Below are 26661 nucleotides of genomic sequence, written 5' to 3'. Positions count from 1 at the left end.
TCCATAGCGTCTTGCTCCTCCGTATCTCAAAGGTAAGCCACAAGAGTTGTTCTAATGATAAAAAAGGCACCTTTTGCCCATTTTTTTGTATTTTCAAAACCTAGCACTAAGCACGAGTCAAATATTTTTTTTTTGTGACACTTTTTCTAATAGCAGTTTTAGAGTTATGTGGATTTCTTCGTGCACATGGACTTAATCACCCTGCTGCACATTTTGCTTTCTAGAACCTCGGGTAATTGGCAGCATAAGGCGACCCTTCACAATATAATACCTTATTCTGGGCCACCATACTGTGAGACCACAGAGTTGATAACTCACCTACCAGGAGTTGACAGACTAGCCTGGAAATTGGAGAGAGGGGTGGAAAAAAAAAAGGAAAGAAAAAAAAAAGAGGGGGAGGGAGACAGAGAAATACATTTTTAAAGATAACCTGGAGGCAAATATAATATTTATACTTATTTATCCTCACAGCACAATCATAAGCCCCAAAACATGTCTAATGAGGTGGAATTGCAAAATGGCCATGAGTCCTACTTCTCAGTGGTCTCTTAGCAGTCACATGGATCTGTATTTTTCAACTATGTGACTGCTGCAGGCAAAACTCCTCTAAGTAAGAGTGAGAGTCATAGCAAGTCCTTAACTCCCAGTGGTATTCATCCACAAAAATGCCAACCTAGGAAAAATGAGAAGACAGACAAAAAAAAGTTGCAGGGGCAATTAAGCACTGCAGGAAACTGTATTTAATGCTCGGTTCACGTTTGCCGGGCATCCTCTGCTCAAATGAACTTCCATTCACAGCTTTCCTCAACTCTTGGAGCCGTCTCAAATCTTAAAGCCTTCATAAAGAATGAGGAATATAAAAGAAATTAAACCACGTCGGATAGCTCTTCAATGTCATCCGGGGAGCAATCCCCAGCCTGGTCGAGGTTCTCTCTTCTGTCTTTTATCAGGTTCCACCTTTGTTTCCAGATCTTCTACAAAGTATCTGATGTTCATAAGAACTCTGGATTTTCCTACTGATGCAATTACATCTATACATTAAACCAGATGCTAGGTTTAAACTGTTAAAGAGGTTCTCAGGTGAGCAGGTTACCCACCGTGGTTTCCAGAAGATGGTCCCAGATTCCTAATGTGCTGAAAACGTTTCCTTTTGTCTGAATGTCCTGATTCTTTTGTCCCTTCTTAAGGGATCATTTTTTGGATCTCAGGTTTGCAGTGCTCTAGAACCCAAAAAACCAAACCCAAGCGGCCTATATGGCATCTTTGGTCCTACAGAAGTATGAAGGTCTAAACTGAGCCAGATTAACACCACTTATCTAATCTGATCTAGTGGGATGTCTCTGCCCATGGCAGCGGGGTTGGAACTGGATGATCTTTAAGGTCCCTTCCAACCCAAACTAGTCTATGATTCTATGATTTACCTGGACACATTTTGCCCAGATTCTCAGGAGCTGTGGCTTCCAGCGAGAGCAGAGAAGACCGCAGCTACTTCCACGTGGAGGTAGTGATGGACGTATCCAACTATGACAACATAGGCACTGGAAATGGGGAAGTTTTGCTCAGAGATTGGTTCTGTAGATTAAATCAAATCTGTAGGGATTACTTCTTCCCTCTCCAAACATCTAAGAAAGTCTTAGAACTTCTCACCTACTGCTAAAGGAGTTTGCAGACGTCTTTTAGCTTGGCAACTCATGCTCCATGCATAGGGACCACCCAGCTGATCAGGCGATGGGTACCTAACTGCGTTCCCAAATGAAACTTTCAGCTGAGGCAAAAACAGGGGACAACTTTCAGGATGCTGCAATACGGCCATAGTAATAAAACACTTTTGAGTCCCCCAAAATGCATTTTTCAGGCTGAAATTAGAAGTGTAAGCAGAAAATTTAAATCCCCGGCTTGAGAAGTTACTGACAGTTGTAGTTGTTCCTGTTTGAGTATCTTCAGAAATGACCTGAGGAGTCCCACAGGGCAACAGTGATGACAAAAAGTCCAGAGCCACGAACCCCCTTAATTCCAGCTGAAGCTCCACAGGTGCCAAACACGAGCGCACACAAACACCGCACTACTCTCAGCCTCTCTACTACTTGGTTTACACCAAGTAACAAGTAAAGTGGTTTACACCACTACTTGGTTTATTTTCCTCGCCGCATTGCAATCCTTGTTGCAGGTTCCGATACAAACAGATAGACATTAATACCAACTAAAGGCTGTAGAAGATAGTGCGGAGCTTCTTTTTAAACTCTTATATGAATGACTCACTCACGTTTCTCAATATAGAGAGCCTGAGATGATAGAACAGATCCCAAAGAGGTATCACACCATAATGCAGTGCACTGAAAAGATGTGTTCTAATCTCCATTCATACTTGGCGTCGCAATTAGATTTTGTAAACATACTATCTTCTACACTTTCTCCGGCACTGCAGATTTCTGTTTCCCATCCAATTTATCAGCTGTTTTAAAAAGACAGTAAGAATCACAGAATCATAGAATAGTTTGGGTTGGGTTGGAAGGGACCTTGAAGATCATCCAGTTCCAACCCCCTGCCATGGGCAGGGACACCTCCCACTGGATCAGGCTGCCCAAAGCCCCATCCAACCTGGCCTGGAACCCCTCCAGGGATGGGGCAGTCACAATTTCCCTGATAACCTGTTCCAGTGCCTCACCACTCTCATGGTGAAGAAATTCCTCCTTATGTCCAGTCTAAATCTGCTCCTCTCCAGTTTATACCCATTGTCGTACCACTACAATAATAAACTTTATCCTTTCTCCCTGGAAAACAATGGAAATGTTCTCCTCTTTGAATGTTATTTTTTTTAGATATTTATGTAAGTAAACAATAAAGATAAGTGAGGACTAACTTTATTCTGATAAAGAGCTGATTTGGTGTTAGCTTGAAACCCAGGAAGGTGCAAGATGACCGGTGTAACGTCACAGCTGGAACCTGGGTGCTGCTTTACAATGTATGTAATCAAAGGAGTATTTAACTGTTTCTCAGGATATAACAACTCAGCCTTTTGCATTTATTTGTGATGTTCTGTACAAAAGTGAGTACTTTAAGTCTGAAGCCAATAATTTCACTTAATCTGCTCAATTCACTCACTGTGTCTTTCACTTCTAGGACATAATTTCAAATCTAGCCCAGACCAAACTGACAGAAAATCTTTGTGATCTGAGTCACGGGAGAGGTCACAGTTAAAGAATTTCATCGAATCACCAGGTTGGAAAAGATCTCTTGGATCATCCAATCCAACCATTCCTGTCTGCCACTAAACCATGGCCCTGAGCACCTCATCTACCTGTTTTTTACACACGTCCAGGGATGGGGACACCACCACCTCCCTGGGCAGCCTCTGCCAGGGCTCGATGACCTTTCCGGTGAAAAATTTTTTCCTGATATCCAGTGTGACCCTCCCCTGGCGGAGCTTGAGGCCATTCCCCCTTGTCCTGTCCCTGTCAGTGGGGAGAAGAGCCCAACACCCTCCTCTTTACACCCTCCTTTCAGGCAGTTGTAGAGAGCAATAAGGTCTCCCCTCAGCCTCCTCTTCTCCAGGCTGAACAACCCCAGCTCTCTCAGCCGCTCCTCATAACCCTTGTTCTCCAGCCCCTCAGCAGCTTCGTTGCTCTTCTCTGGACACACTCCAGAGCCTCAACATCCTTCTCGTCGCAAGGGTGCCCAGAAGAGCCCAGCACCCTCCATCTCTCCAACCTCCTTTCAGGTAGTTGTAGAGCGCAATGAAGCCTCCCCACAGCCTAAGCTTTAGTCAGATTTGAACCACAGCAACCCTTAATGTGGAATAAGGAACAATCACAACCCCTAGAGCCGTGAAATGCAGTACCCTCCATCCTCCTGCCCAACACAACTCTCCTGACTGGGATGCTAAAAACCTTCTAATGCAGAAAAAAAACCCTGCAGCTCCACTGCAGCCCCAAACCTGCTTGTTGTCACCTTTTCTGCCGGCGTGGTGACAACCAGGTGGTTCCTTGGGTTCCACCCTGCTTGGCTGCTGTTCCAAACCTGCTCCGGAGGCTCTCACGCACTCAACTTGTGACATTACGGCCGGTGCGTGGGGAGCTGCCCTTTTCAAGTCGTGACATAGGTGACATCTAAGACCGTGCTAAGACCGTGCCAATCGCTTGACCCTCCTTAGCAGGAAGGCAACGCATTGTCTGCGGACAGGAGCCTCTCGGCTTTATGGATTCCTCACCCTATATCCACGGAGCCATTCATCTTCGCCTGCGTGCCCCACGAACAGTCACATTTATGTACCTGTGGGGGGCTGTAAGGAGCTTATTTATTATTTGTTTTCATTTAATGATCTCTGTCGTTCTCCCTTAGGAATACCCATACGCGCTATGCAAATCATATTAAGCCCCTGGCAATAGTGAGAATGCCTTGAGCAGTAATATCTGCTACATTCGCTCTTTGAGTGGAGGCGACTCGGTTACTGAACTACGTCCCCCCCTCTGCGCTCCCCCCGCCACCTTCATTTGCTGACAGTGTCATTCCCCCTCCCTGAGTTATAATCTTTCCGAGGATCTAGTTAGGGCTTGCTCCAGGCTCCCTTTTCCCTAAATAGCGCTGAGGCCAGTGGTTTCCAAAGAGCCATCGGAAAAGCTCCCTATCTCTGCGGAAAACTAAGTATTTTGCACATAGAAAGCTCCCCCCAAGTCCCACCAGGAGAAGGAAAGGAAATCAAAGAACTTTTCCAGCAACTCTAATTTAAGCAATGCCTCTGACTGGATGATACTGTGCGATCAAATATCTGATGGTGAAAGAAAATATCAGCAAATCATAAGCGTTAAAGAGCATCCATAATATGGAGAGATGGAGTGAGGACTGAGAAGGATTCCTTCTCTCTAACCGCAGTGATCTCAGGGATGGCAGTTTGACCCTGAGACTCAGAACGTGTACTTCTTCGCAGGGATGACTCCTTTAACCGATGCCAATGCACTGAGACTTTCTGAACCGCACTTTCCTATCAGCGATACAGGGATAAAAATCACGAGTCACCGCTGCGGAACTCAATGAGGTCTGAATTGCAACTAAAACCACGATCATAATAAGAATCACTGTTTTCGTTGGGGGAAAAATGTCATCTTTCAAATAACCCTTTGTCAAAAGCTTTACAGTGCCCAGAGTGTGACTGCTTTGCTAAAAGTCAGGTCTAACGAGTCAAACACTACTTTTGAATGCATTGTTTTGCAAATATACACTACATTTCAACTTATCCTTCATTATCCTTATCTCTGTCTCCTTTTAGCTCTCTGCATCGCTGCTTTGCTATTCTAGTCCACATGATCTGCACTTTGATTAATTAATTTATTCTGATTATTTAACTCCCTTTTTCGTTTTTCCACATTCTTCTTCCTTGATTTTCCTTCCCTTATCTCCCTGACAGTCTTTTCTTTGTATCTCTTTCTATTGCTGCTCTCAAGTAATTGTTTTTCTTTTCATCTCCGCTTCTTCCATTTATTATCTTTACGTACGGAAAAATATACACTAATACCTCCAGGGAAAATAATCCACAATGCAGACACTCAGTGCAAAAGAGAGGAGATCCAAAGACGCTGCAGTGCCGAAAGAGATCTAGCAGAGACAGCAAACTGGAGATTAGATATGGTTTTGCAAGATACGGCAACAGAAAAGGCTAATGAAATCTTGTCAACAGATGCAGAAGCATCACCTTGCGTTACAGACCAGGGAGATTTAAATCCAGCCTTATAGGGCCTTCTGATTGGCTCCTATGGAATATTTCATTGGGCTGGATGGAATATGTTGCCTTAGCAATGCACCTGCCTAACCAGGCATTTATATAGACTGCATCACCAATAGTCACTACAGATCCGACCACAACCTACAGGGAATTCAAAGAGGATCGACGTAAAACCAACAAGAAGCTGAAAGGATAGCTGGGAAAAACAAAAAAAGAAGATGGAAAATGAGGAATGGCACTCTTAGCTTGGTCAGGAAAGGGTTAAAGAGCTCACAAAAAAATTGTGAAGGAAGGAAAAAAGCATTTTCATACCACGCGCAAAGAGAAAAAATGAAACCAGGACACACTGGGTTAAATGTAATGAAAAATCTGGGGCTGTGGCAGAGTCTCTCAGGTGAGAGGCTGGAGAGGAGAGAGACAGAGTCTCTTTGGTTTTTCGTTGTTCCCAACCACCAGCTGAGATGCTGCACTTCAAGAAATGTTACCTGGCACAGGTTGCCTACACGTTGTGGCTCCCCATCCCTGGAGGGGTTCCAGGCCAGCTTGGATGGGGCTTGGAGCCCCTGATCCAGTGGGAGGTGTCCCTGCCCATGGCAGGGGGTGGAACTGGATGGGCTTTGAGGTCCCTTCCAACCCAACCCATTCTATGATTCCATGAAACAGAAACTTTTAGCTCAACCTGCACCCAGATATTAATATTTCTCTCTAAAATATAGAGGTCAAGAACTGCCTCGCTGACCTTTGTCCAGATCCAGAATCCCCCAGATTCAAGATGCCCCATCCCTGGACGTGTTCCAGGCCAGGTTGGATGGGGCTTGGAGCCCCTGATCCAGTGGGAGGTGTCCCTGCCCATGGCAGGGGGTGGAACTGGATGGGCTTTGAGGTCCCTTCCAACCAAACCATTCCATGATTCTATGATTCACTCTCACAGAAATCAACATGGCATAAAACCACGGAAGCTTTTTTCCATCCAGTAACAGCAACGTTTGAGATGCGTGTTCAACGTTGGACCATAATGAGCTTTATCTACTTGACCACACTGTAAGTCAGTGTTAATAAAAATAGACTATAAATAATTAAGAGTAATTTAAATATTCATATGTTGTTGGGGGCAAAGCCTCTTATCCGACAGCTGAAGATACATTAGTGAACCAGGATATATTTCACCAAGGTTAACCTTATCCTAAAAACGCTGCCCTAGTGCACGGAATAATAAGAGAGTAGAATGGCCATGGGTTTGCTAATATAGATCTACAATATTCTTACTTGATAAACTAATATCAGAAATTGATTCATGAGTGAGCTTTAAAACGTATTGGAAGCGTTCGTTCCATTTGATTAAGGCTGATATTGTGCACTTAGATCAAGTTTAAAAAGAAAAAGCAAAAAAATAAGCAAAAAAAACCCCAAAACAAACAAAAAACCTCCCTATTTTTTTATCCAGGAAAGCGATTTTTCTTCCACAGCATTGGAAATGTCACCTCAAATTGTCACTTGAAGGTAGAATTGCTCCTGAGCCAAATAATACTGCGTATAACCACAAACATCGTCTCCCCCAGGTGACTTTAGGAGGTTTCCTTTTCTTTAAGCGTTCAGCTCTGCGGCTTTTGCCTCCGGAGCTCGGCAGAAACCAGCACTGAGGGTGTGATCTCCTACCCATTTGCCCACATAACTTGATATTAACACGATCCGCGTTCACACAGTGCTAAAACCGAACAAAAAAAAGGTCTTTTAAGTCTAAATATAGAAGCGATGCTGGAGGAAGCTCGATGAGCCTCCCTCTGCGTGTAGTCGCGCTAAGAGATTCCTCTCCCCGGGTGAGTACGAAACGCTGGCAGTGAATCGGATTCAGCGGGACTATTAACCCCCTAGGATGAAAACGCAATCTGAAAACGTTTCCAAGCGCTTCAAAATGAAAAGCACAAAGCTTTTCATTCTTTAAACAATATGGAATACAGAAAGTAAAGTTCTATAAACGTGCAAAGTCCTTTTCCAATAGCATCGTTGGGTCATTTGCAGTTCTCATCTGTAATATCCACTGCTCAAGGTTTTCTCCTTAAATGATCGGGTTGTTGCCTTTCGGTTCATGTTACATTTATCTACTAAAGTACACAAGGCAGACAGAGCAGTTGGAGAGAGCACGGTTAGCCGGGCCACCCTGGGACTCCACTGACTACTTGGCTTTTCCATAAAAACCCCAACTAAAGAGAAAATCAAACTCAGATATTGAAAGAAATCATCTCATGTACTGAAAAATAATCATTTCTTCGTAATACAGTTGCACAGGACAAGCAGTAAGAACTGTGATCAGGTTTCTAACAAGGAATTTAATCACAAATATCACCTCCAATTGATCTGGTATGAGTGGTCCAATGGAGGTCACCACCGCTGCTCCAGCCTTGGCATTAGATGGTTGCGTGTTCATGTCCTGCTCCTGCACAGGACCATCTTCTTAGTATTCTTGTATTTGTGGAGTAGTGGTGAGTCCCTTCCAATCTGTAAATAATACATTATTTGTGCAAGAAGATGGAAGAGAGAGTTGGGGTTGTTCAACCTGGAGAAGAAAAGGCTCCAGGGAGATCTTAGAGCAGCTTCCAGGACTGAAAGGCGCTCCAAGGAAGCTGGAGAGGGGCTCTGGATCAGAGAGGGCAGGGAGAGGACAAGGGGAAGGGTTTGAAGCTAAAGGAGGGGAGATTGAGATGAGATCTTAGGGAGAAATGCTTTCCCGTGAGGGTGGGGAGGCCCTGGCCCAGGTTGCCCAGAGCAGTGGTGGCTGCCCCATCCCTGGAGGGGTTCAAGGCCAGGTTGGATGGGGCTTGGAGCCCAATCCAGTGGGAGGTGTCCCTGCCCATGGCAGGGGTGGAACTGGATGGGCTTTGGGGTCCCTTCCAACCCAACCCTACGGAAGGCAAGCCTGATGCAGAAGGCGGTGACCTTCCAGCGTAAGCTCTGGGAACAAATCTCTCGTAACTGAAGTACTCGGTGGGTTCAAGAATCACTTTGGAAAATCAAGTACGGAGTATTTCCAAGTTCATCTCCTGAACCTGTGACACACCCTTTAAGTCACCTTCCTAGTATTCAAAACCGCTGTGAAGTCTGCCCTGTTGTAATTACCGGGCAGCCACTGCCTCGGGATAAATCTAATAGACTTTTTGGCACTGTCAGATTAAAACTTACCTATCAACTCACTGCAGTGCTTTAGCTCTCCCTAAATCTGTACTTGGGTGAGAATTTATGACCAAGAATCGCATTTTGCAAAATGATTAAAGTTACCAAACATCCATAAAAAGTTGCAGTTGTAGATACCATTTTTTTGAACGTCTGCTTAATTTATGAGAGGTGGAAGGTTTATTGTCATTTAGAGTCCATAGTGATGCAGCGATTTAGCATTTTGCTGAAGCTGTAGCCAGCTGCTGTCTCATTTATGATTTTTACATGTTTTTAAATTGCCATGTTTGTGACCGGGGGATCCGCATTCCAAGGAGGGGGAAGGGGAAGCAGACTCTCCTTTATTGTTCCCTACTCTCCTGCTACAACGTGAAACAGGTCGCATTCCTCCTAACGATATTGGGAATCACGCAGTGAGCTTCAGCACTTGCCCTAAAGACTTGCCCTCTCTCCTCTCCGCGTCCATCCTCCTTCCCCAAGCTCTGTAAGTACAATAAAATTAAAGACAGATGTAGTCTCTGCTGCCAGTCCAGCGCTGGAGACCCTACACGTGGCAAAGACAATGGAGACCGAAGAGAGACCTCCCTGTGGTCTACAGCTTCCTCACAAGGGGAGGAGGAGCAGGTGATGAGCTCTTCTCTCAGGTGACCAATGACAGGACCCAAGGGAAAGGTCAGAAGATGCACCAGGGGAAGGTTAGGTTGGACATTAGGAAAAGGTTCTTCACCCAGAGGGTGGTGGAGCACTGGAACAGCTCTCCAGGGATGCAGTCACAGTACCAAGCCTGACAACAGAATCACAGAATCACCACGTTGGAAAAGACCTCTTGGATCATCGAGTCCAACCATTCCTGTCTGCCTCTAAACCACGTCCCTGAGAACCTCCTCTACCCATCTTTTCAATCCCTCCAGGGATGGGGACTCCACTTCCTCCCTGGGCAGCCTTTGCCAGGGCTCGATAACCCTTTCCATGAACAATTTTTTCCTGATATCCTGTTAAAGAAGCACTTGGACAACACCCTCAGACAAAGCGGGTGAATGTTGGGGTGTAAGAATGTCAATGTCTGTAAACAAAGCTGAGAAGCTCTTGATATTGCTACCTGTTTCAGCCTTGAATTCTGTATTCTTCTGTATCCTTTCTCACTGTGAAGCAAATTCACTCCGACCCTTCAATAAACTTTGACAGAGACCTGGAGAGTTTTGATTAAACAGCAATTAAAGCTGCGTTAAAGAGGGACACCCACAACTGAAATTGCATCAGTAGAAATGCTGGACATGGACAACGTACAAACACTCATGTGGAAAACTTATTATCTATCGCTTTAGAAGATTTACTCCCATTTGAAAACTGAGCCAGTTGGAGACACGAGGTTGGCCGTAAGACGCCTTGATCACCATCCACGTCCTTCCAGCTGCTCTCCATACAGCTGGCAGCTTGTTAAACGATCGAGCTCCTGTCAAGCATCAGCACTGCCATGTGCTCATCAAAACTGAACCTCTGAGATTTCCAAGGTCAAACGAACGCGATGCACAGATCGCCAAGCTTAGAGGCGTGACACGGAGTACAGGGATGCCTCACCTGTCTGCCGACCCTGCTATTACCAATAATTCCTTTATCTTATTTTGTGTTAGCTCATTTTATCATTTTTCATGTTACCAAGCTCGACTTGTGTTTATAACAGAAAACTAATTAAAGACATTTTGATTTATCTCTGTAAGAAATCCAGCGTCTCCCCCTCCAGCAGTATAATTTTCCAGCTTAATTGAATTCTACATTGTGATTATGATGTAATTTTAAGAATTCCTAAAAACAACCTCGAAAGGCTCTTTTCATTACTTCTGGATTTCTTTTACAACAGGCAGTGTTTTATCTACGGAGAAGGCTGGAGTTCCTGTCAATTGTAATAAAATCCAAATGCTTCTTAATAACTGGAGTGAAGTCAAAAGGAGCAACAACAATGAGGAATTAGAGATTAGCAGCAGTAATCATGGACTAATTGAAACAATAACCTATTAACTGGTGTCTTGGCGGTCCTTGCCGACACGGGGAGCTATACGTAACCGAAGCTGGTGTTACTAAGCATACAGACCTGTCCTTCCTAATGAAATCCCTGTGTTACGAGGAAGAGACCTCACACTTTCCCTTTCTGTGTGTAATATAAAATGCTAATCACCGGCATTTAGTTTAGTCCCACATCAGGAGCGCGTTTCTAAGTCATGTTTGGAAAGGTCATCCCTTTCCAGGATGCCCAGCAGGATCAGTCCTTTTCCTGCTAAGAGCACAGGGCAACTTTTTGGATGAGGGAAGCTGCTGCCACGGTGGAGCATCCACTGCAATGCAGGGAGCGTTGGTGTCGCTCGACAGAAACTGAGCGTCTGCCCTTATAGAATCATAGAAACACTGAGATTGGAAAAGACCTCCAAGATCAAGTCCAACAGTCAGCCTAAAACCACCGTGCCTACCCAACAAAGGGGGAGGCAGGTGTTTGATGAACAGATACAGCCAGTGCTCTCCGCCCTGCCAGCACTCCACAGCCAAATAATTCACCCCAAAACTCTTCTCTAGAATCACAGAATCAAAGAATCATAGAATGGTTTGGGTTGGAAGGGACCTCAAAGCCCATCCAGTTCCACCCCCTGTCATGGGCAGAGACACCTTCCACTGGATCAGGGGCTCCAAGGCCCATCCAACCTGGCCTGGAACACCTCCAGGGATGGGGCAGCCACAGCTTCCCTGGGCAACCTGGGCCAGGGCCTCCCCACCCTCACAGTGAAGAAATTCCTTCTTAAGTCCAGTCTAAATCTGCCCCTCTCCAGTTTATACCCATTACCCCTCATCCCATCCCCACAAGCCTTTGTGAACAGCCCCTCTCCAGCTTTCCTGGAGCCCCTTCAGGTACTGGAAGGTCACTATAAGATCTCCTGGGAGCCTTCTCTTCTCCAGGCTGAACAACCCCAACTCTCTCAGCCTGTCCTCGGATGGGAGGTGCAAGATTGCACGAAATTCAGTACCCGCTCGCTAACGCAGCTGCTACTGCAGAACATACTGATAGGACATGGGGGAACAGGTTTAAGCTGAAAGAGGGCAGTTTGAGATGACATCTTGGGGAGAAATGATTTCCCGTGAGGGTGGGGAGGCCCTGGCCCAGGTTGCCCAGAGCAGTGGTGGCTGCCCCATCCCTGGAGGTGTTCCAGGCCAGGTTGGATGGGGCTTGGAGCCCCTGATCCAGTGGGAGGTGTCCCTGCCCATGGCAGGGGGTGGAACTGGATGGGCTTTGAGGTCCCTTCCAACCCAACCCATTCCATGATTCTAAGAAAGATCTGCTAGAATTTAACCCTTCAGAAATAAACAACCCTTGGAATGTGGGGGAAATTGTGAACGTTTACCACACCAACTCCAGAAAGGGCCGCGGCATCGGCACAAGCCATCCTGCCCAACAGCCGCGCCGGATCTGACAGCTCAGCAGCCTAAAACCTGTAGAGACCAGAGCGGTATATGATGTAAACGTTGTCCATCATAAAAATCAATGGTTCTTTTGCTAAGTGGTCAATATTTATTTAGCTTTAGCATTGTTTAATTCAATGCATCAATTAAAGATAGTGTAATGTCTGATTTGTTCCCAAGCTGCTGTTTCTGTTTGTCGTTACCTCATCTGTTTGATATCACTCACGTCTTGGAGCCGCTGCTCTTTTGTCCCTTTGCATAACTCAAGGACGGCAATAATCGACGTGAAACTTTTAAAAATTCATTTCGCCGCATACGCCACTACGAGAGAGTGCGAGTCCTCAGAATCATTTATAACTTCATGGTGATTGGCCCTGACAAAACAATACCTTAAAAACTCACGAAAGTAAATTATGGGCCAAGCAAATGGCTGGATGCGAGCCGGGCCCAGGGCTTGGAGAGCAGCCAGGCAAAAAAACAAAGTAATGCGCTTTTGATATTAATAACAGAGATGATATTGATCCACAAGCCAGTGTCACTTCTGCGCTCAGGCAAGGAGATTGCTTCAGGCATTTAGGCCACTGAAAGCCACTTTCCATATAGGCCATTTAATTCTGGGAGTCTTTAATTATATGAAATGGAACCCAGTTAAAGGGCCAGATACCTATTTACTCATCTTAGACGTGGGCTGCGATTCAGGAAGCTGTCAAAAAGGGATATAACTCAATTCTTAGATTTCCAAATGCAGCCGTCTTTTTTAGATGTTTATTTCATCTGTGTTTCTTTGGCTCGGAGCCCGCTGGGAATTTGTAGGTACATGGACTCAAATTATAGGATGATCTTTTTCAAAAGACCTGAAGCTAATCTTCCTGATTTTAATTTCTTTTTCTTATTTTTTTCTTTTTTAATACAATAAAAGCAGCAGCTCGGGTAAGAGACTCAACATCTCTCACTGCAACACGGGATGCGCTACGAGAGAGACGGAGCCACAGTCTGAAAATACCCTCTGCCCCACCCGTGTGACTGAAAAAAAGTACTTATTATCCTGAAACAAACGTGATCAGATGTGCATGAATAAATTACTCGTCTTAAATCTACTACAGGAAGTTGTCCTTTAATTTTTTTTTCCCCCAGAGGAGGATGCTGAGGAGCGCCAGGGCCCACTGGTGTTCTTCCTCGAAGAGAGATGCACCATATTCAGAGATCACAGAGTCACTGACTCATAGAATAGTTTGGGTTGGAAGGGACCTCGAAGTCCATCCAGATCCAACCCCTCTGCCATGGGCAGGGACACCTCCCACTGGCTCAGGCTGCCCAAGGCCCATCCAACCTGGCCTGGAACACCTCCAGGGATGGGGCAGCCACAACTTCCCTGGGCAACCTGGGCCAGTGTCTCACCACTCTCATAGTGAAGAAATCCTTATGTCCAGTCTAAATCTGCCCCTCTCCAGTTCATACCCATTGCCCCTCAAACTATCCCCACAAGCCTTTGTGAACAGCCCCTCTCCAGCTTTCCTGGAGCCCCTTCAGGTACTGGAAGGTCACTACAAGGTCTCCTGAGAGCCTTCTCTTCTCCAGGCTGAACAACCCCAACTCTCTCAGCCTGTCCTCGGAGGTGCTCCAGTCCTCTGAGCATCTTTGTAGCCTCCTCTGGACCCATTCCAACAGCTCCATCTCCTTCTTACATTGAGATGATTTTCCCAAAGCGAGGTGCTCAGCCTCCAGATGTGTCAACCCCTTCATCTTCCCTCCACGAAACAAACTTGAGGGCCTCATTTGTCACAGTAGAGCACTTCACTCCCATGAAGAGACAGGTACAGAAGAGTAAACCAAATGAACTATTTCACTTAGTAAAGACAATCTACAACCTCATCCCAGCAGACCACAGTGCTTTACAGAATCCTCTTAAAACCTTTTCCTGCAGCGTCTCTCATCTATTCTTTCCTTTTCTTTTCCATCTATTCATCATTCTTTCCTTAAGAAGCAGCTTCATCTCATCCAGCAGTGGGCAACACGACATAAAGTAAGTCCAGACAGAGATTCCATCAACCACTCACTTCCCTGAGTTGCCATTGGTTTTTTTTCATCACAGATCGGAACACTACACCACTTTTTATTCCCGTATTACACCGCACCAGTGGAGCTCACCTGGACAAAATCAAAACCTCTGGGCTTTAAGCGAGGACTAAACCAGGAGAAATAAGGAAGTGCAGTGTCTCAGACCCACGTACAGGCGGCTGCAGAACTTCTGCCCAGCAGCCAGGCAATGCTGTTCCAGCCGCAGCTTGCTGCAACCATGAGCATTCATTAAAATAACAATCAATATAATTTATCTCAGAAAACTGAAGATTTATCATAGAATCATGGAACGGTTTGGGTTGGAAGGGACCTCAAAGGTCATCCACTTTGAACCCCTCTGCCATGGGCACCTCCTCCAACTGCTTTCTGCCATAGGTTGCTCCAAGCCCCATCCAACGTGGCCTTGAACCCCTTCAGGGATGGGGCAGCCACCACTGCTTTAGCAACGCTGCTTCAGCCTCCCTGTCCTCACAGCAAATTTGCTCCCTAAGATCTCATCTCAATTTCTCCTCTTTCAGATGAAAACCGTTCCTCGTCGTTGTATCCCTGCCCTCCTCAGCTTTCCTGCAGCGTCCTTCAGTCCTGGAAGGTTGCCTCGTGCTCCTATTGTCCCATTCCACTTCTAAACAGAGGCTGAGCTCCAAGCTCAGAAGTAGCAACGATTTCCATATTACCTACGCGGTAACGTTTCACAGAAGCAGAAAGGGCAGCAGACGTCACCAACACTTATACTCCATCTGGAGCTCCTGAATCCAAGAGAGTGAAAAGAGATCGCACACTCAATGCCAACGTGTAGCCAAGTCATCCCGCTGTTAAATAATCCAGCGTCCGTACAACACACGCAAACTTCTGCCCAACTACAGATACAGATCTCCTGTAACTTCCAACAGTTGTTTGTTGGAGCGACTCAAAGTCTTTTTAGGTCCTCAACCAGCGCGCAGGGTAAGCTCAGCTCTAGAAGATGTGGAAAGCAAAGGTCCACCAGGTGACACATTAAATGACTTTCAATTATAAATATTACCGTGTGGTGGGTTATTATTGTCACCCTGTAGGTACTTGGGGCCAAAGAAAAGGGGACCGAAGCAATCGAGATCACTAAGAAACAATTAATTGGCTTTGTTGGTAAACTCACATTAAAGATGCTTCGAGGAAGAGGATTCTGCTGATTTTTCTGGAGGCCACTCCGCCGTATTTTTTCCAATGGACATTGGCACAAAATGATCAAAACACTTAAAGAAAAAATGTGTCTGGAAACAGTAGAGAACAAAAACACTGTGTTGCAACGGCTACCAGCCAAGCGCCCACAAACACACTGCCTGCAGTCAACATTCATTCCATTTAATGAGAGAAGCCGGGAAGGAGAAAGGTAAAAAGGATTTGGTGCTATGCCAGCATACATTTTCCCTCTCTAATCTGTCGTGTTTCTCTCTTAATTTCTGTAAATAAACAAGGCTGCCCATCTGCCTATTTTGGGTGAGGCGTTTGTGTGCCCTCTTCCACTCTCTCTCCCGGTTTTTGGACTGGAAATCTACCAAACGAAAGAGTTAATTCACTTTCTCTATTAAATATTTACATAAAAATGTTCAGGAAGGTGTGTGTAAACTATAAATAATGTAAGGCAGGACTGGTCTCGGTTAGAGCTAAGAGACCCAAATTGTATCATCATAATACATTATTCACATATAATGCATCTATTCTCCTCCATTAGTGTTACTAGAAAAAGCCCCTGAGTGCTTAACTTGAATTTGGAAGAGTGTAATAAATGTGAGATAAACAAATAGCAGTGGGGATGCATCTGTAGTTAAACAAGTGTAAATTAGAGCTCAGCCTAATTCCTCCCAACTACACGTAGGACAAACACAACGCTCTCCAGAAACAAGAGATCAGTTACAAACTGGAAAAACAAACAACAACAACAAAAAAAAACCACAATAAATCCAAATTATTTCATATATCGTTCTCTCCCCCTTCCAAAAAGAAAAAGGTTTCCATGGAGAACAGCATTGTGCTGAATATTCTCAAGCGAAATTACGCTTAAATAACCTTGGTGTTGTGACAGAAAATGACAAATGCGGAAAATATAGATTTAAAATCACTGCTCACACTCGTTCTGAATCTCCAGACCTCAAAGCCCATCCAGTTGCACCCCCTGCCATGGGCAGGGACACCTCCCACCGGAGCAGGGGCTCCAAGCTCCATCCAACCTGGTCTTCAACACATTTTCCCTTCAACTAAAGAGCTGCTTTTCCTCAGGCTCAGAAAAAAAATATCATCAGCTGCTGATTACCGAGAGCTTGAGAAGTGATTTATTAACTTCCCCCTCGCTTCAGCTTTGGGACATGACTGTACTCAACAGCAGTCACCCGACTCCTTGGGCGAGGTCTGCCAGGTGTTTCCTGGTGCCTTCAGCCTCTCTTTCTTTTTCTCACAGGTTTATATTACCGCAACACACAGCGTTTCAATAGTTCCTGCGGCAATTTTTTACATGTTTTGGCATTTCCCTGGAAGTGAAATAAACAATTGCCTCTTCTCCTTGACAAGGCTGCCCAGGGAGAGGGTCGAGTCGCCTTCCCTGGAGGTGTTTAAGGACCGGGTTGATGGAAGTGCTGAGGGACATGGTTTAAGGGAGTGTTAGGAACGGTTGGACTCGATGATCCAATGGGTCCTTTCCAACCTGGTGATTCTATGACTCTATGAAGAAGATGCAAGGAGGCTTTGAGAGCACCAAATTGCTCCATTTCCTCTAAATCCCGTATTCCTCAAAAGGCAAATACTTCTGCCTGTTTGGAGTTCTGACTTATTTCTCTACCTTACACTGAAGTAACTTCTATAGAATCATTGAATCATGGAATGATTTGGGTTGGAAAGGACCTCAAAGCCCATCCAGTCCCACCCCCTGCCATGGGCAGGGACACCTCCCACTGGATCAGGGGCTCCAAGCCCCATCCAACCTGGCCTGGAACCCCTCCAGGGATGGGACAGCCACAACTGCTCCGGGCAACCCCTTCCAAGGTCTCCCCCCTGAAGCTTAAAAACATTGATGTCACCTCAACAAAAGAGCAGTAAAAATCAGAAGCAAAAAAAAATCCCCGAACATCTACTGCAGAACTCCAGGAAGGACTCAGCTTCCCCATCTTTACGGTGTTCCAAACTGTTTTATTGGATACTTTTAAGCTGTTTGTTCCTCAGACGAAGGGAATCAGACACACAGTCCATGTTAAAACGTTAAAAGGGATCCAGATTCCACGTGGACAATCTGTATAATTAAATAATAATAATTTTCAATCTGTATAATTGAAAAATAATAGTTTTCAATCTGTATAATTGAAACATTAAGTGCATCCTTACGATATCCCAGAATAATCCCCCCCAAAACCTACAGAAAAACACTCCAGAATCGCTAGAGAAAGTGGACTTTGAACAGCAAACATTTTTCTTTCCCCGGGAAGGTATTTCTCCTCCTCCATTCATTAACATCCAATTAGCTCCGGAGCCCTTTCCTCAATGCTGAGGGTTCCTTTTCAACCAAACAAAACAGTATGACGAAACCAAACAACAAAGAACCCTAAAGCCTAAGCAAAAACTCTCTCTGTAATTAATTAATATAGAGACAGATTCATAGTAAGAGCTGAAAACGCAGTAACAGCAACAGAGAAATCCCCGGAAAAGCTGCTGAGATTCCCAAGAGCTGCTGTAAGCCGAGAATCACCGCTTGGCAGCCCAGAAGAGATTGACTTTACACGGTGGCGACGCCGACGTCTATCACACAGATGGTTTTGGCAGTCCCAAAGATCTGCCGGATCCGCACTCCGAGCTCCTCCCGCTATTCCAGAGGATTTCCCTGGCATTCCTGTGCTAATTGAAAAGCGTGCGTGAAATTAATGCCCGCGCGTATGCCGACACGTGACAACAACCCAAACCTCACCAAAACCTCATTTACTATTCAATAGTTAACAAATGAAGGAGTATTTTCTCTACCAGCACGTACGTAACTCTGCGTCGTCTTCTTCAATCTATCTCAGGAGATCTCGGGCTCTCTCACCCTAAGAATATCATAAACAAATAATTGGAATGACTTATAAACAACCCGATTTAATAAGACACGAGGATGACTATAAAAAACCACTTTAGTTCTATTATCCCACTAAAATCCGCTAAATTATTCACCCTAGGTAATTACATTAAGTGAATTTATAAAGTTGCATAAAATAAAACAGGAAAGGAAGAACCGGACCGATCTGAGGACCTCATATGTAAATAGAGTTTCGTCTGAGAAAGACTAACTTAATCTCATTAAAATGTTTAGTTTGGTTTACGTACTTTAACCACACCCATCACTCACAAATAGGCTTTTTTTGGGGGGGGTTTCCTTCCATAAACAATTCACTAGAAACAGAACTGCCCGTTTGAAAGCCAAACGCTGCCTTAAAACATTTGCATCTCCCATTGGGGCAACACAAAATAGTCAGCCCTAAAAATTAAACGGTAAAACGAGGGATTTGGTTTCCCAGCTTTTGAGAAGGGAAACGGTGAAAAATGATGTGATTTTTACTGCATCGCAGATGAGGGGGTTGAGTATCAAGAAAAATATCATTTTTTTTTCAACGTTTTAAGAGAGTAGTATTATTTGTGGGTGTATTTAGGCGCTTATTTAAAGGGAGAGTGTCTCTTTAAGTAAAGTTGTCACAGAATATTTCTTCTTTCCCCTCATTGTCTAAGAGTATAGCGTAAGGAGTACAAAAGGTCCACTGCCCAGGATGCAAACCCTAGAGGCTTAGGCTAACAAAGGGAGAGACTGGGTGACACAATGAACCAAGTGTTCCCCGGATCCTTTTGTTACCGATAGCAGAACTATAAAAACAAACAATCTTTCAAAAAAAAAAATCAGGAATAACATCAGCATCAAAAACTCCTAAAATCCAAGCACTGGGAAAGGTTGTGGATAACCACTATTTAATTATTTCCAAATTCTTTATCATCTATCTAGATGTAATAACTCAATTTTATGGCACTTTCATGGAAATTTAGTTCATTATTTTCTTTCTTTTTATTTTTTTTTTATAGGTTTTCCATCATTCTGTTCCATTTAATGAATACACGGATTTGGAATATTAGGTGAACGGTCGTCGCAACTGAACACAAAAGGGAAAACGATGCAGATAGCATTACGGTCCCGCTTTTTCTCCTTGCATTAGGTTGGAAATGATATGCAGTAGGGATTATGCTTTGTTTAAAGCTGAGCCTCTGCCTCTAAAAGAATACATTATACAAATCTCCTAATGTTGTTGAAATTCCCCAAAACTTGATTGTGTCAGACATAATGTGGCAATGAGGTTCTTATCCCCTACCTTACGCCGAATAAATATCTAATATCAGAGAGTATAACCTTGGAAAAGTATACGCTAGGGAGCATCCCTCCCGTCAATAATTCATCGTGCTGGTGGTGGGAAGGTACGTTCAGCTGGCCCCTCGCGTTATACGGAATACATTACTGCCCCAGCTCCGCGGAGAGGCGGGGGGAGAGCCAGAGGGGACCGATTTCCTTCCAGGTCCATTAAAAAAAAAAAAAACCCCTTTGGAATGATTCCGAGTAGCGCAATATCTACAAAAAGCCAAATAAAGAAGACGCCACCCTTCTCGCAACCTTCTGTAACGGGAATTATGCAACGGAGAGAGCACGTGGAATCGAAACCTTTACGCACCGCACGTGTTACAGAGATTCCTCTTATATTTAATAACCGAAGGAAACTCGGGGTCGACTCCCTGAGTCGGTGCTGCCGGAATTACACCCAAAACCAGAATAACGCACTGATGACCGAAGCCCCCAGGAGCCCACATATTAATTCTATTAATGTTAATCCCAAAATCAATACATTTAGTTCAATGATGTTCCTACGGGCAAAAAAAATCCAGATGCCATTCCAAATAATTAAGATAATTTTCTGTGTATCTGCCTTAAAGATGACTGCAATTTTAATTAAACACAAAGCAAGACCAGATTTTAGTACAGTTTGTGGTCTTTCGCATTCCTAGTTGCTCTTTAAATAGTTCTAACAATTTAGGAACCAGAAGAATAACTACGAAACCAAACAGTCATTATCTCAAATAATGAAACTTTTTAATGCAAAATCAATGTTTCTTATAATGAAAATAGATTCCTCAGCTCCTGCAGGGTGATAGGTACAATTCTTTCTTGCCGTTAAATAGGAGGCGACTGCTTATTTTCACCAATTCGGTGAACATTTTTAGTCAGGAGTAAAAATAAAATGTCAGTATTTATTTACTGTTATTTAAGCACATCTTTAACCAGGAGCTGCCACCAAACGACTGAAGCTCAGGAAACTGGGACTAATTTTCCACCAACATTCAAAAGCTTGAGGAAGAAAGGCAAAATTTCCAACAAGTAATGAAAAAGCTCTGGGGAAAAAAACTGCGTGGTTACACTCAGCTTCTGTTCCGGTGGTTGACCAAATCATTCATTTGTTATGTCAAACGAACCAAACTGAAAGCTAATAAAACTCTCTTAAGTAGGCTTAATGAAGTAAAATAAACTACATATCAAAACTGTTACCAGTGCTGAGCAAATTATGATGATGATTATGATGATGCATGAATTTATGGTCATTTTTGATCTCCGAACGCTAGGAAAAGCATTCATATCAATACTTCAGAGCCATATTCCAGCAAAAGCCCAGATGATCTAAAAGAATGCATAGAACTCATGGACTTAAGTGAGTCATTTGGAACTAGAATCATAGAATCATAGTTTGGGTTGGAAGGGACCTTAAAGCTCATCCAGTTCCAACCCCTCTGCCATGGGCAGGGACACCTCCCACTGGATCAGGGGCTCCAAGGCCCATCCAACCTGGCCTGGAACCCCTCCAGGGATGGGGCAGCCACAGCTTCCCTGGACAACCTGGGCCAGTGTCTCACCACTCTCACGGTGAAGAAAATCTTCCTTATGTCCAGTCTAAATCTGCCCCTCTCCAGTTTATACCCATTGCCCCTCATCCCATCCCCACAAGCCTTTATGAACAGCCCCTCTCCAGCTTTCCTGGAGCCCCTTCAGGCACTGGAAGGTCACTCTGAGGTCTCCTCTGAGCCTTCTCTTCTCCAGGCTGAACAACCCCAACTCTCTCAGCCTGTCCTCGGGGAGCTGCTCCAGCCCTTGGATCATCTTTGTAGCCTCCTCTGGACACACTCCAACCTCTCCATCTCCTCTTTACGTTGAGGATGCCAGAACGGGACATACTCCACGTGTGGACATACTCCACGTGTTGCTCAGTAGTTATATTTGGCTCCGGTTTTTACGCAATGCCTGGAAGGTGTAAAACCAGAACATGAAATAAAGAGGAAAATCAGCAGCAAAGCTGCCATGAAAAATGACATATAGGGAAGGATTAACCCCGTTCACATATTTAGGAACACAAAGGGTCCTCCTGAAAGCGCCACAGCCTTATGCAGCATTTCAGAAGACTCACAGCCCCATTCCTCAAGAGCCAACCTGACCAAGTACCCAAAACACCTTAAGAGAAAGTATGTCTTAAAAAGATAAACAATTTTGAAGTTTCAGGATGGAGCTACTTTCAACCAAGGGTTTTTCCTAATAAGGTTCATCTTTGTTGTTGAAATCACACACTTCAGGAAGAACCGGGACAAAGCGATCGCTGGAATTAGCCGTCGGTATTTGCAACACAATTTCTGATACATGAATATATTCAACGTCAGAGGTAACACTCAGGCAGTGCTTGGAACAAACATATAGATAGGAAAACCTGAGAGTTTTCTTGAAACCTTTTCTGTAAGGAAGAGCTTTTTGTCCCTCCTTTCTCTTTCGCTTGTAGGAGTTGGAAAATCCGTAATGCATCTTTTTTTTTTCCCCTACGTGCAGGTGTATTCGCTATCAGCTAAACTAAAGGCCCAATCAGCATACATAAACTCTGGCCCGAAGCAGGTTGTACTGGTTTATACAGAGATTAGGATTGCTTTGAATTACACATGCAATCAGGACATTTCATCGAGCAAATTGTGGTCATTTTGACGACTATACAGCAAGCTTAAATTCAAGCCCAAGCATATATGATATTCAGAGATACAATGAGGTAATTTAACGTTTAAAAAGGGGTCTATGTAGTATAGATTAGTAGAAAAATCATGACACTTATAAACTTGTTCTAAAGATGTATTGTTCCTTTTCCTTCAGATAAACCCCACCAGTTTCTATTAAGAATAAATTAACCACTAAAGAAGAATTCCATTGATGGCCAATTCATACTGGAAATCTATTTTAAACTTGTAAAAGAAAGGAAGGGAAAAGAGGGAAGGAAAGAGAGGAGAATGCAAATACATGTAGAACGTGTGCGGAAATGCTGTTCTTCTGGCACAGAGGGTACAGAGCAGTAGCAAAGTCCCCTTCTAAGGACAGCAGCTATTCCCATAACAGCCAGTCCTGCAGAAAAACCACAATCCTCACTTGAAATGTATATATGTACGCGTCTAAACACATATATCCACATAGATAGTGACCTTCCAGTACGTGAAGGGGCTACAAGAAAGCCAGGGAGGGACTGTTCCCAAAGGATTGTGGTGACAGGATGAGGGGGAACAGGTATAAACTGGAGAGGGGCAGATGATTGGGTTGATGAAGTGCTTAGGGACGTGGTTTAAGGGAGTGTTAGGAATGGTTGGACTCGATGATCCAGTGGGTCCTTTCCAACCTGGTGATTCTATGATTTAGACTGGACATAAGGATGAATTTCTTCACTATGAGAGTGGGGAGGCTCTGGAACAGGTTGCCCAGAGAAGCTGGAATACCTGGAGGTGTTCAAGGCCAGGTTGGATGGGGCTTGAAGCCCCTGAGCCAGTGGGAGGTGTCCCTACCCACGGCACAGGATGGAACTGGATGGGCTTTGAAGTCTCTTCCAACCCAAACTATTGTACGATTCTAGGTACTAAATCAGGTATTCTGGAGGCAAATAGCTAAAAGCTGAATTTATGCAAACTGAATTCCTTAGCTGATACAATAAAAACTCCACCTGGAATACCTTACACAGGCTTGGAAGATTTGTTTCTGTCATTTTCCCTCTCCAGCGGAAGATCTGTTCAAGCCTACGCTAAACAAGGGCAGCTGTTAGAACTGGATTGAACGGTCACAGCAATTCACCTGTTCGTAACCTTAGGGATTCTGCCCAGTCCCACTTCAGCTCTCCGCTTATCAGTGGCACAGAAGCTCTTTTTGGTCAAAAGATACTTTGGGCTGAAGTGAAGTGAGATGGTGATACTCTGTAGGTACAGGGGTTTTGCCTTCAAAAAGCTGGAAACCCTCTGAATATTTGATTAGCGTCATAAATAGTGGATCAGCAAGAGATCAAACACCAAGAGGAGAATATGTAAGATAGGAAATATTGATTACTGGGACTCACCATGGCCTTTAGCAAAGATAACGCTGCTCTCAACTACACAACTCTCACATTAGAAGCGAACTGTTTTTTCACCAATTCCTGCGGCAGTCTGCCACCCAGGACGCGATCTCCTTCACCTAAAGATTTGTGTTAAAAGGCGTAAAAACTTCACTTGTTTTATAAAACTTGTTATTTGGAATTATGGAGGGTTTGTTGTTTTTTTTTCCTATTTTGATTGATGGCAACACCCTCATCTTAGTCTGATTTATCACTCATCATTTTATACTCCTGCCAAAAAGGGTTAAAAGCCTTCCTTTTCCAAGCATTTAGTGCCTGACCTTCACGTGGCTGATTTTACCACCCCGACAGAGTTTTCAGACTTCTGTATTCCTTAAAACGCCCCATGATAGTAGCTGGAATCTTCTAATTTCTTCAATCTGCGTCTTCCCAATTATTTATTTAAGAGAGAAGCTCTTCATTCTCACCTAGATCGGCGATAAGAGAGGAAATGGCCTTTTTAGAGTGTCTCTGCTTTTTAAAGCAGATAGAAATAATAAGGTTGACAAAGGGAAAAAAGGAAAATTGAGCATTATGAGGGTAATAACTTAGAAAGTGTCAGATTCAGAATAATTGAATTCAATGACATTTAATGCTATGGAAAACAATAGCAGCAGCCCAGCCGCCCATCTGATTCATGTCTAGTTCATGTTTAACAAAACAAGGCTAAGGGTCACGCAGTCATGAGTCCCATAAATAACCTGTTAATGGGATTTCCAAACAAGCTGTCCTCAAAATGGGTTTTCGTCTCACAGAAAGAATATTAAAATGCAAATGGATTCGGGCTGTGTCCTCATAAACAACCATGTTCATTTAACCTTTGACCTCAACGTTTAACTGCCCATTCCGGCAATTTGTACGGTATTAGCCACAGCACGCCACTCCAAAGTGCTAACTTTGAGAAGAGAGGACTAAATGAATGGGTTACTATCTGGGACGCTCAGTTAATCGCGTCGAAATGACTTCAGAGGCATTAAACTATTCTTTTCAAACTTCTCTTTAGATAGTTTGCTAAGGGAAGGAAAAAAACCAACAAAACCGATGGCAAACAAGTTCCAAGAAAGGTAATTTGAAATATTACCACGCAGAGCTGCGCGTCGGCTCAACCGATGAGCAGAGGAGGATCCAGCAGAGGATGCCGTCCTGCTGGATGCATCCCTGCCTTCATCCACCCTCCCACTCGGTCCGAAACCTGCTCTCCTCGGCCAGTAGCCCTTGGTATCGCTGCTCGCAGTTCGGCAGTGCCAAATCCAGACCTCCTCGCTCCTTGTCTGTATCACGATATGCCAAGAAGAATTTCTTCATGATGAGGGTGGGGAAGAGGTTGCCCAGAGCAGTGGTGGCTACTCCATCCCTGGAGGTGTTCCAGGCCAGGTTGGATGGGGCTTGGAGCCCCTGAGCCAGTGGGAGGTGTCCCTGCCCATGGCAGGGGGTGGAAATGGATGGGCTTTAAGGTCCCTTCCAACCCAAACTATTCTATGATTCTATGATTTTAAAGAATGTGGCTCTTTTTCTTACAATACTAAAAGTACCCAAACAAATAACATACAGCAGAGTTTGTCCAAATTCAGTCACATCTCTCCTCCCTACTCCTCCACACAGTTCTCCAGGAGAGCCCTTCGAAAGCCTCCGGGAGCTTGTCTGAGCGTGGAAGATGTCAAATAAAACCAGCAACAAGCAAAATATTTGGTTTCCAGTTTTAAGTATGGTGAAAATCATAACAAATACTGACTCAAACCAAATGAAAGTATAAATGCTGGGTTTAACTCTTTGGGGGGTTGGAACCAGATTTAAGGTCCCCTCCAACCTAAACTATTCTATGATTCTAATAACTTTGTTTTAAAGGAAATAAATTAATCTTTTTTCGCATACACAACTTCTGAGAAAAGTCTGGGGGAGAGCCTTTTGCAGTGAACTCTACGCCCCAGAGGGAAAGGAGTGGTTGGAACAGCTGAGCACTCTGAGGATGCCTGCATTTTTTCCTTCACAAAACTGCTATTCCATAATATTCCGAGCCTTCAGAGTTTATTAAATACTTGTAAAAGTACCAGAGTTGAGACCGGATCTCAAAGTTGCTTTAAAGTTCGGTGCGCAGCTCAGTGAGGAGGAGGATCCGCACTAAGAGGACGCAGAAAGCAATGAGTATTTTCACAAGCTCACGCTTCACGACCTGTTTTTCCCACTACATCCACGCAGCCACCATCAGGGACAGGGCGAGGGGGAAAGTTTATCAGCTGAAAGAGGAGAGATTGAGATGAGATCTTAGGAAGAAACGTTTTCCTGTGAGGGTGGGGAGATCCAGTTTGCCCAGAGAAGTGGTGGCTGCCCCATCCCTGGAGGGATTCAAGGAGGAAACGTTCTCCATCCTTCACTTTTGGGTTTTGCCGCCAGATTCTTCAAATATGAAATCTGCATCCCAAGAGCTGAAGGTGATACACACAAAGTGGTAGTACTATTATACCATATAACTCCTTTATCCAACGCAAGACTAGGCGAACTGCACCGAGTCTTGATGAAAAAGGAGTTTTTCTTGCGTATTACTCACGGTGTTTAAGCCGTTATCTCATAGATTTACTCCTGATGCATTTTTTTCTACGCTAAAAGTCAAAGTGTATATTTCAATCCAGTATTGAATTCATCCTTCTTGAAGGCAAAAACTGCAGAACAGGCAGCACGTGGGAAAGCCACGCTAATGCTCTTACGTCTAAGGACAACAATACAACGCTCACATTCTACACAGGGTGGAAGGCAGACGCTCCCCATCATTTCACCAATACGTGGTTGAAGAAAAAGTGT

The 26661-nt window shown here is 44.3% G+C and overlaps 1 long non-coding RNA gene across 4 annotated transcripts in view; it reads right to left on the bottom strand.

Annotated features, from left to right (window-relative positions):
* Positions 1–8179, bottom strand: part of LOC128854309 (uncharacterized) — a 99054-nt gene extending 90875 nt beyond the window's left edge. For all 4 annotated transcript variants that reach the window (XR_008453337.1, XR_008453338.1, XR_008453339.1 and 1 more), the window contains exon 1: positions 8061–8179. This is a non-coding gene — a long non-coding RNA (uncharacterized LOC128854309). The remainder of the gene's footprint in view (positions 1–8060) is intronic.
* Positions 8180–26661: the final 18482 nt, after the last annotated feature.

The sequence above is a fragment of the Cuculus canorus genome, chromosome 22, assembly GCF_017976375.1.
Source record: "Cuculus canorus isolate bCucCan1 chromosome 22, bCucCan1.pri, whole genome shotgun sequence".
NCBI classification, from domain to species: domain Eukaryota; kingdom Metazoa; phylum Chordata; class Aves; order Cuculiformes; family Cuculidae; genus Cuculus; species Cuculus canorus.
Note: the sequence above shows the minus strand (reverse complement) of the source record. Positions and strands in the feature narration are given on the sequence as shown.